Source organism: Lolium rigidum, chromosome 3, assembly GCF_022539505.1.
Source record: "Lolium rigidum isolate FL_2022 chromosome 3, APGP_CSIRO_Lrig_0.1, whole genome shotgun sequence".
In the NCBI taxonomy this organism is placed as follows: domain Eukaryota; kingdom Viridiplantae; phylum Streptophyta; class Magnoliopsida; order Poales; family Poaceae; genus Lolium; species Lolium rigidum.
The window spans coordinates 107985227-107996239 of record NC_061510.1 but is presented as its reverse complement, the minus strand read 5'-3'; positions in this window follow the sequence as shown (position 1 = coordinate 107996239).

Genomic DNA, 11013 nt, shown 5'->3' with positions numbered 1-11013 from the left:
AGGAAGACCAATCGTCTTAAGGTCGGGAACAAAGTCAACACAAAACTCAATTACCTCCTCATTTCCATAGCCCTTGGCGATGCTTCCTTCCGGCCTAGCACGGTTACGAACATATTTCTTTAATACTCCCATGAACCTCTCGAAGGGGAACATATTGTGTAGAAATACAGGACCGAGAATGGAAATCTCATCGACTAGGTGAACCAGGAGGTGCGTCATAATATTGAAGAAGGATGGCGGGAACACCAACTCGAAACCGACAAGGCATTGGATCACATCATTCTCGTAACCGTGGTAGAACTTCGGATTGATTACCTTCCGAGAGATTGCATTGAGGAATGTACATAGCTTCACAATGGCTACTCGAACATTTTCCGGCAGGAGCCCCTCAAAGCAATCGGAAGCAATTGCGTCATAATCACGTGGCGATCGTGAGACTTCGGGTTTTGGAACTTTTTCTCCGCCATGTTTATTATTCCCTTTATATTGGACGAGAATCCCGACGGGACCTTCATACTCGCTCGGGCATTCAAAAAAGATGACCTTCTCTTCTTTGGTCGGAGCGTAGCCGGCACGACCTTGAAACCGTTCCGGATGCGGGTCATCGGGGTCTTTCAAACTTTGCTCGGTCCTGCCGTGCTTCCTTTGTATCATTTGACTTCCCATACACGCCCAAGAAGCTTAGGATGTTCACGCAAATATTCTTCGTAACGTGCATCACGTCGATTGCGGAGCGGACTTCTAGGACTTTCCAATATCCTAGCTCCCGGAATATAGATTTCTTCTTCCACATGGCTACGTGCCCGTCGGCCTCCTTCGGAACTCGATTGTCCGCCGAGACCCTTTCCAAAGATGACTTTCAAACCCTTGACCATATCAAATACCTCAGCACCAAGTGTGTTCCGCAGTGCTTCGGCCGGTGATCTGCTTTGCCGTTGTAATGCTTGCCTTTCTTTCTTCATCGGATGACCTTTCGGAAGAAATCGACGATGCCCAAGGTACACGTTCTTCTTACAATTTGGCAAATGTACACTTTCGGCCTCATGTAAGCGGTGCGTGCATGCATTGTATCCCTTATTTGACGAGTCCCGAAAGGTTACTAAGAGCAGGCCAATCGTTGATGGTTACGAAAAGCAACGCTCGTAGGTCAAATTCCTCTTCTTTGTGCTCATCCCACACACGGACACCGAGTCTGCCCCACAGCTGTAAAAGTTCATCAACTAATGGCCTTAGGTACACATCGATGTCGTTGCCGGGTTGCTTCGGACCTTGGATGAGCACCGGCATCATAATGAACTTCCGCTTCATGCACAACCAAGGAGGAAGGTTGTAGATGCATAGAGTCACGGGCCAGGTACTATGGCTGGAGCTCGCTCGCCAAAAGGATTCATGCCATCCGTACTTAGACCAAATCTTATGTTCCTTGCGTCGACTGCAAAATCTTTGAACTCTCTCGTCGATCTTTCTCCATTGCGTTCCATCTGCGGGGTGTCTCAACTCCCCGTCCGACTTACGGTCCTCTTTGTGCCATCGCAACAACTTGGCATGCTCTTTGTTCCTGAACGGACGTTTCAACCGTGGTATTATAGGAGCATACCACATCACCTTGGCGGGAACCTTCTTCCTGGGTTTCGGCCCTCAACATCGTCACCGGGGTCATCGCCTCCGATCTTATAACGCAATGCGGTGCATACCGGGCATTCATTCAAATTCTCGTATTCACCGCGGTAGAGGATGCAATCGTTGATGCATGCATGTATCTTCGTAACCTCTAAACCTAGAGGGCAGACAACCTTCTTTGCTTCGTACGTAGTGGCGGGCAACTCGTTATTCTTTGGAAACATATTCTTCAACATTTTCAGCAAGTTTTCAAATGCCGAGTCAGCTACACCTGCATGTGCCTTCCATCTCAGCAAATCCAGTGTGCAGCCCAGCTTTTTCAGACCATCATCGCATCCGGGGTACAGCGCCTTCCTGTGATCCTCTAACATGCGATCCAAATTCTCCCTCTCTTTTCAGTTTCGCAGCGTCTCCGTGCATCAGCAATGGTCCGACCAAGATCATCAACGGGATCATCACGTGCCTCTTCTTCACCTTCCCCTTCACCTTCCCCTTCACCTTCAGCATCCTCCATGAAAGTATCACCGAAATGAGCAAGATAGCTTTCATCGATGAAATCGTCCCCTTCTTCATCATCTTCCATTATAACCCCTCTTTCTCCATGCTTGGTCCAACAATTATAGCTTGGCATGAAACCGTGCCGAAGCAGTGCAGCTGAACATCTCTTGAGGAAGAGTAACCCTTCTCGATTCTTACATTTAACACATGGACAGATAACAAAACCCCCCGCTTGTTCGCATTGGCCACTACGAGAAAATCTTTCAAACCCGCACCGAACTCGCCGGAGAGTCGGTTACCGTACATCCATTGTCGATTCATCTGCATTATTATAATATAAAATATATAATTAACCATCATGCATTTGTTAAACTAACTAGCTACAAACAATATAAATTAAACAATGAACTACACACACATGCACATTTTATCAACGACACATCAAAGGTTCAAGTTGCTAACCGCGATCGAGGAGGAAAAAATAAATGAGAAAGCTTAAGTGTGGCTCCAACACTTCATATCATGTTTGTTTCATGCTCTTGGGGCATTTCATCAAACACCTTATGTGCATAAGAGGAACCAAAAGCAAACCTAACACCCACTTGTGAAGAGAATGGCACCAAATGGCTAAGTGTTGGCTGCTGGGTGGGTATATATAGGGGAGGGGCTTTAGTCCCGGTTGGCCGGGCCAACCGCGACTAAAGGCCTTCGGGCACCTTTAGTCGCGGTTGGCCTGGCCAACCGCGACTAAAGCCCCCCACGTGCACCGGCTGGCCACCGAGCGCCCTGGGCCCAGGCCTTTGGTCGCGGTTCGCCTCCCGAACCGCGACTAAAAGTACCATTAGTCGCGGTTCCTGCAGCGTCGCGACTTATGGGGCTCACCCGAAGCCTGTTTTTCCACCAGTGAGACTACATGTTACTTACCCAGGACTCCTCTTCAAGGCAATTCCTTTAGTGACATGACAACCATTACCCAATTTTAGTTTCATCAAACGTAGGTTTTGTATCGGAAGTCGGAATCATGTGCTCATGTTATTGTCAAAACCTTGGCCTCGGAAGTAGGAATTTACATAAATATAGACCTTTTTCCCCCCGTATTTTCTTAGAATGGTACTTGCAGCACATCCATTTTGCTTCTTTAGGATTTCGTTATACATAGGGCAGAACAGAGACGCTGAGTTTTCATCGTGTGATTTGTGTTCTGTAGCTAATTCACACAATCGGTTCAGTTTTTTAGGATGTCATCTACGATCTGGACGCAAGCACAAGAGCTACAAGGCCACAAGTAAGCTGGCAGCATGATGAATCTTAGCGTGCTAGTACATAATTTAACCGGGCCGACAGATATTTGTCAATTCAGAATTGCTGCCCAGAATCCCGTGACCTGCTCCCGACTAAAGCCTAACTACGACGAGAACCGAAGCTTCATGCTCTCATCCGTCGCTGCGTCGCGGCGAAGCAGACCACGCGGGGACTGGGCACTTCGCATTGTCGCCGGAAGTTAGGTAGGACGGCTATCCGAGCTAGCCTGTCTGATCCTCTGCCCCTGCTCAGTTGATCAAAAGTAAACCGGGTGTCGGTATCTCCGTGATGGAGCCAACAACGAAGGCCACAACTCAGATTCCTACTGATCCACGTTCCTTCCCGGCCGTGCGAAAGCACAGTGTACATCAACAAACTGTTCGACAGGTTGAATCGGCTGAATTCCTGATGCATCTCAAGCCTATACGTCCCAGTTCATATAGATTCATTCGTAGTGGCAAAATTGCCTTGCTATCACTAATCTCCAAGTTCTTGTTACTATTAGAACGACTTTTGCAACTAGAGAATGTATGAACTTGGCAGTGCAAGTATCCACAATGCTCATCATATACAAGAGTACATCTCTCACTCGATACTACATTACTACTACATATATACAACTTCCACAAAAGTATGGGTGTCGTATCAATTGGACATCATAGCTATATTTACTCACATCACATGGACAATGTCATCTAGCTAGTACTAGTAGTAATATAGTGGGGACCGGAGGAAGTATGTCCTAGAGCAACTCTAGCACATACACATACACTAAAACGGGTCGAAACTATAAAAGTCCGGCGGGTTTACAATTTTGGCTCGGTTTGTGTAATATCCCAGGTATTGGGGTTACAAAAATAGAGGAAACAGATGTGTGCATTGCATTCATGCATAGAAAATCTGGGTAATTTTCGCGCTTTAAAGTAAAACAGTCACAGTAACTGAAGTTTCACTTGACCTTGGTGGAATTGAAGTAGCTCATCAAGTCAAGCGCTATAAACCTCAATGTGACTTTGCTAAAACCTTGTTTTGGGGAAAAGATGATTTGATCTAAGGGGTTAGATCAAATGGAACTAAAATTAACACAACAACACTTTACTCAATGATCAATTGATTGATCTCATAAAAAGATCATAACATGGTATTCCTTGCCATAACATAAGAACATCTATTCAATTTGAAATCAAGTAACCATAAATGGAGAAACCATTCTTCACTTATCTTTTCCATGTCTTTAACAAATAAATATTCCTACCATGAACCTCATGGTATTTCTGGAATTAAACTCTTGAACTTAACCCCAACAAAGGCTTATCATTAAACCCTAGAGATGGGAGAGGTATATAACCAACAAAGAGATAAGAAGCAAACTCTAAATTATTAACACTTAAAAGTTAAGCAACTACCTTGGGGTATAATTGAATTCACTTTAAAACTAATTACCAAATATGGTAAAACACAAGGACCTAAGTGCATAAAAGCCCCACATCCTTATTTTAAGCATAACTATTTAAATATGTGGAATATCACAAAACTAAATTCATTTACATTACGAATTATAGTTCAAACTATTTGAATAAAATAAACTATGAGTACTTTGAAACTCATATGATCATGCCTTGGTGAAATTAAACATCATCATTCAAAATTGGGGTATAATTCTTATTCTTGACATTTTGATCCCAATTATAATATAAATACAAACCACATATTTAGTCAATTACATTATCATTCCTTGAGTAGAACCATAGATTATAATCTAAGACCTTGTGAAGTGAGAGGGGTAATTGGTATAACCATATCCAAATACTTCTAGCAATAACTTAGGAAGCCAAATCTTGATCATTATAAATTGTGTAGGGATCATAAACCCTAGCACATGCAATATGGTATCATTCCATATCTACAACCTAGAATTATATCTCAAACCTAGTTGTGAATCACTTGGGTGATTACAATTATAAAACCAGACCATAATTGAGATTAAAAGCAAGTACCATTAGGTGAATATCATTAGAACCCTAGAAATTGCTCATTACCTAAATTCTGTGCTTCACTAATTAAACCTAAGAAACATCTAGTGCTTGAACTCACAATTAAATCCATGTGTGGTGATCAACCACTTATCTCTGTAAATAAAGCCCAACCTTGAGGAGAGTAATGCCTACTCTAGGATTTTAGGTTATATTTAAAATATAGTACTAATGCTAACCTTGAAATTAGGTTATCATCAAACATCACAAGACCCTAACAAATAAGTGTTCACATAAATTCATGTGTAAGTGACCAACATTCCCTAATGTGAGATCAAGTCCTTAGAGATATTTTAGCACATGAAATCATGCCATTTAGTCACTTACTTAATAGAACTCCACAAACAAGCATTACTTGGTGACTTGTTTCTTACAAAGTAATACCCAATAAAACCCTACATATCATCAAATAAGAACAATATCATTTGGAAACTACTTTGAGTCCTTCCAAGATGATATTCAAATTCATGTCATGTGGATACTTAATTCAAAGCCCAATAGTAATTAATCAACCAATGTTCTAGGAACCATATTAAATTTGCAAATACACCACTCAAGAGTTTGTAGTACCTTGTACTAAGCTTTGTATGATTCAAATAAGCAAGACCTGCAAAATAGAAAGGAATTCAAATTTGAATTTAAAACAGAATTTCAAAACAGAAAAAGAAAACAGATAAAAGCAAAAGAGGGAAAGAAACAGTACCTGGTCGAGCAGCCCACCAGCACAGCCCAACCACAGGCCCAACATCACCGGTCCAGCAGAAGCCCACCAGGCCAACCCAACCCAAACCACATACCGTTTCACCTCGCTTTAAAAATCGTGCGAGAAGACGTGGTCTTCGTCTTCCTCGCATGGACGCCACGGGACGCCGTGGTCGACTTCGCTGGCCACGTCCCCGTCGCCGATAAGCCTCAGCCGGATGCAAGCCTCGTCCCGTAACCCTAGCGCATGGCCGTGAAGTCCGCAGCCCGGCCGGACCATCTAGATTCGGGCACCGAAAATCCTAACCGCATCTCCAACGTATCCCGGCCACTCGTCGCCGACGACTCGTCGTTGTTCCGGACCACCTCGAGGCGTATAACGAGCACTGCGAATGACCGCCGTGCCATCCTTGTTCACCTCCGCCCAACCATTCTCTCTCAATCCCTCTACAACTCACACCATTCTCATGTACTGGCCGCCGGAGTCGGAGAAGAAGCCGACGATAGGAGCCGTCCCTGACTTCGGCAAGTGGTCTAGGTGATGCGCCTCGACGCGTAGAGCCTCCGTGCAGAAGCGCGCATCCAGGGGAGCTACGAATCGCTCCAATTTGAAGTTTTTCCCCCACAGCAGTTCGTCGGAAACGGCGGGCCGTGTGGTCTTCTCCGTCAGTAATCCTCTTCGTCGAGCCTTCTGTCAGCCTCAAGGTGAGCGTGCGATCATTTAGAGCTTAATTTCGCGTCCTATAGACCCCTGTAGCCCATATTCGATCGATGGCCAGAGCCCACCACCGCAGGTGGTGATCTCCGACGATGTTCCGGTGACCCTCTGTGAAAAGTAAAACCACCACCGTAACCAGTGAATCGAGGGGGTCCGAATAGTACTAGTCGCGCATGCTGGGGTGCCGTAAATCAGCGGCGCCGCCGTGCGCTGACTCGCCGGCGTTTAACCGCCGGTGGAGTCAAACACCCTGGTCAAACTTGACCAGTCACCCCTTGCGTGGCAGCCTGCGTGGCACTGGCCCCACTGGTCAGTGTCTGGCGCTAGGGTCTGCCACGGTACAAAACGTTTCGTTAAATATTTTAAATTGCGTAAATTTGCTGAATCTTTGCAAGAATTTATAAAATTCATTTTAACTCAGAAAAATACAAATGAGATATCAAAATGTTCCTAAAAATAAAATCTATCCAATAAAAATATAATATGAAATTTATATTTTTAATAAAAATTCAATTATTTAATACTTGTTAATTAAGCCTTTTCCTTTTATTTTAAATACAATTAAAATTCAGAAATTAAGAAAACATTTATAAAATAAATAAAACCGAGTAAGCAAATAAAGAAAACATGAAAACTAATTTTCTTTATTTGATTAATTTGTTAAATCCTTATTATTGGAATTTAAACCCTGATTAATAATTACCTTAATTATTAATTATTGAAAATTAATAAAATACCTAATCCAACATTATTATTTCAAAGTTATTAATAACTTCAAATTTATTAATGAAGTTATTAACTTATGAACTAAATAATAATTATGCCACCTTAGTCCATATGGTAGAAAACCATGAACTCATCATTTCATGTGTTATCCTAAAACCCTAATGCCATTTAAACCCTAGTTCCATTATTACATGTGAACCATAGATTGCTTCTAAAACTAATACCTAGGTTAGAACATGTGATCATGGCACCTTATTTCAAATCATAGAATCCTAATATCCACTAAATACTTGTCTTGACCACATAAAATGTAGAAGACCTATCACTAATATATGGGTATCCCATGTGTTCATTTTCATCAGACCTAAATAATCAAGTAGGGTCAACTAAGTATAAACCCTAGATCCTATTACCAAAATCAACCTCTTTATTTATTCCTATGTAGCATCACACCATTGTGATGAACCCTAATAGCAACCATACCTACTATTTTACATTACATAACCATGTTCCACTAAACCCTACTAGTGTGAGATACTTATGAACTATCCTATTTAGGAACCAACCATTCTCTACTTAGAGACCCAATAGCTAATAAAAGACAACCTCAACCTTAATTGTTATACTTCTTATTATTTAAGAAGTATGTTCTTCAAAAGTTATTCTTTTGAAGTAAATAAAGAAGCATCACCAACCCTGCTTATAAGAACCTATAAACCCTAGCTAGTAATCACCAGTCAGATGAATCAACCTTGATAGCAACCATGTAAAAATACTTGCTTAGGATGCCTAGGCTTAACTCAAACTTACAAGCCCTAGGTATTGATGAATCCAACATTGTTGGGATCCATCTAATACTTACTCCAACAACTACATGAAACCATAGTCAACCATAGAAACCCCAACCTAATTATCATACTTGTCCTTTATTAAAGAATATTTTCTTCAAAAGTTATTCTTTTGAATTGTATGATAATTAATCATTAACCATGCCATGTAGTGTTAAAACCAACCACTATCCATTACATGTTAAGATAATACCAAATGTTATAGTTGTGTGCTATTAATATTATTGTTATTATATATTGCAGCAACTGTTCATGATACCATGTAACCACACCTGAATAAGAACCTTGTTAGTGAACCACTCTAAAAATGCAACACACCCTAAACAAATCATTTCAATTCATTAATCCTAAATCATCGGGGTTAGATCACGCTTAGAGCGATTGCATCTCATACTTTTGCATTATTGCATCCTTGCCAATCTTTTAAACATCGTCCTTACCGGACGATGATGCTATTTCAGAAGTTGGAATTATTGCGTATCGAAGACCTTGCCTGCATAATCTTGCAGTCAATAAAGGCAAGTTCATCACTTGCTCATGCCATTTGAGTATTTCTATCAAATTACTTGCAAAGTATTATGGTTATCACTATTGCATAAAAATCAAAACCACTATTTTCATAACTATGAATATGACTATGTGGTGGGCAATGGAACCATGGATTGTGTTGATATGGTGGAGGTTCCATTGCACGGGTTTATATCCATCTAGGATTAAACAACAAATGTCGCCAGATGATTCTTGTGCCGTAATACCCGTGTTAACCATAAGATCCGGAGTGGGACGGAGTAGTCAAAAGTGTTTCCACCTCTCGTTCATCAACGGATGCGCTTTACCGTAGTACACTTGTAATCCAAGGGGGCAAGTCTGGTGAGGCCGGGGAGTCCTAAGTCCCCACGGCATAGTCCGTAGTACACTTGTCGCCCGAAGGAGCAAGATGGTGAGGTCGGGGAGTCCTAAGTCCCCACGGTATTGCGGTCTAGGATGGGTTGCAGCCTACCGGCGTAGGAGTGTATGGTAGAGCCCAAGCATCGTTGTCGTGGTCGGGGTCCACCTTGAAATCTACAGGAATAATGGGACCGACGTGGACCCAGGGTTGGGGCATGCAACAAAGGGTGGGTGTTCGAGGTAGCGGAGGAACATGATTGGCTAGACCTTATACCGGGCCTCACACCAAAGGAAGTGTGGACGAGAACTAGACTCGGTTGGCACCAAGGTTAAGATCTCTTATGGGTAAAGCAACACACCTCTCGCGAGTGTAATGAACCGTGACCTATCACTCCCTCGTTCCGGGATATGGAACCGCGAACGCGGCCGGAAAGGAGCTCCATGAAGTTCTAGTAAACCGGTGAAGGCTGACGGACATAGCTCTTTGAAATAAAAGCAATCTCTTGAAGAAATGTTTATCAAAACCTGCATTGGTATTAGACTTTCTGTTCTAATGCTGTAGCTAGTGCATTAAACACCTCTTTCCTATAATGAACTTGTTGAGTACGCTCGTACTCATCCCACTCTTAAATCCCCTGCTTAGATATGGAGGCCATGAAGGAGGATCTCCAGTACAACTCGAAGACCGAGGAGTCAACAAGTACTTCAAGGGACATGAACCTGTCAGAGGAGTCAAACACCACATCCAACAAGGAGACAACCTAGATTAGCAATAGAAGGAACTAGCTTCCTAAACTTAGCTCCTATTTAGCTAGAATCTGTTCATAGCCTCTGTAGCTAGTTAAATACTCTACAAATAGAGTTCGTGTTAGGATTAGACTACAAGTCATTCTCCCGGAGTTTAATTGCGCTTTACCTCATTGTAAAGTAGGAGGTCTGTGCTGATCTTCCGTAATGTAGTCCGTATGTAATTCTATAGACATGCCTTGGGCCCGCATATGTTTCCGTTGTACCACTCGAGCGATATAATACTAGTGGAACGGTGTTTCATTGGTGTTATATCGGACTTGCATACTACACCATGCAGGTGGTATGCCGGGTCACCACAGCTTGGTATCGTAGCAAATGCTTTGACCTTAGGATTAAAACCCTTTAAAGGAGACCTATAGGATTGGTAGTGTCTATAGGAAGTTGTCTTAGCCAAACCAAATAATCTTATGACTTGAGATGGATATTCGCTTGAGAATAATCCTGACACACTTGAGTCAAACTTTCCTACCTAACTTTCCTAAACAAAGTTAGTTAGCTAATCCCAAACATGAAGGACAACATTAAGTCCTTAAAATCATAGATGGGTAGATCACAGTTGGTATACAATACTTGGTAGTCCAAAGAGAGGATACAACCATAAGGAAGATATCCTATTGGAAGATGTGTACCAACATATGATATGATTAAGTAAGAGTTATCCAGACCTGTAATAGGAATAATTTCAATTGAAGAAGATAGGTAAATAAAAAGATATCCCATGAGCAGGTATAATCATGGGTAAGCAAATTATTCAAACTTCGGAGACAATTGATAGCAAGTGATAACTATGAGTCATTTGAGGTAGTATAGATCATGATGAGTCAATCATGAGTGGTAAGTAAGAAAGATAGAAATAAAACATGTCTAC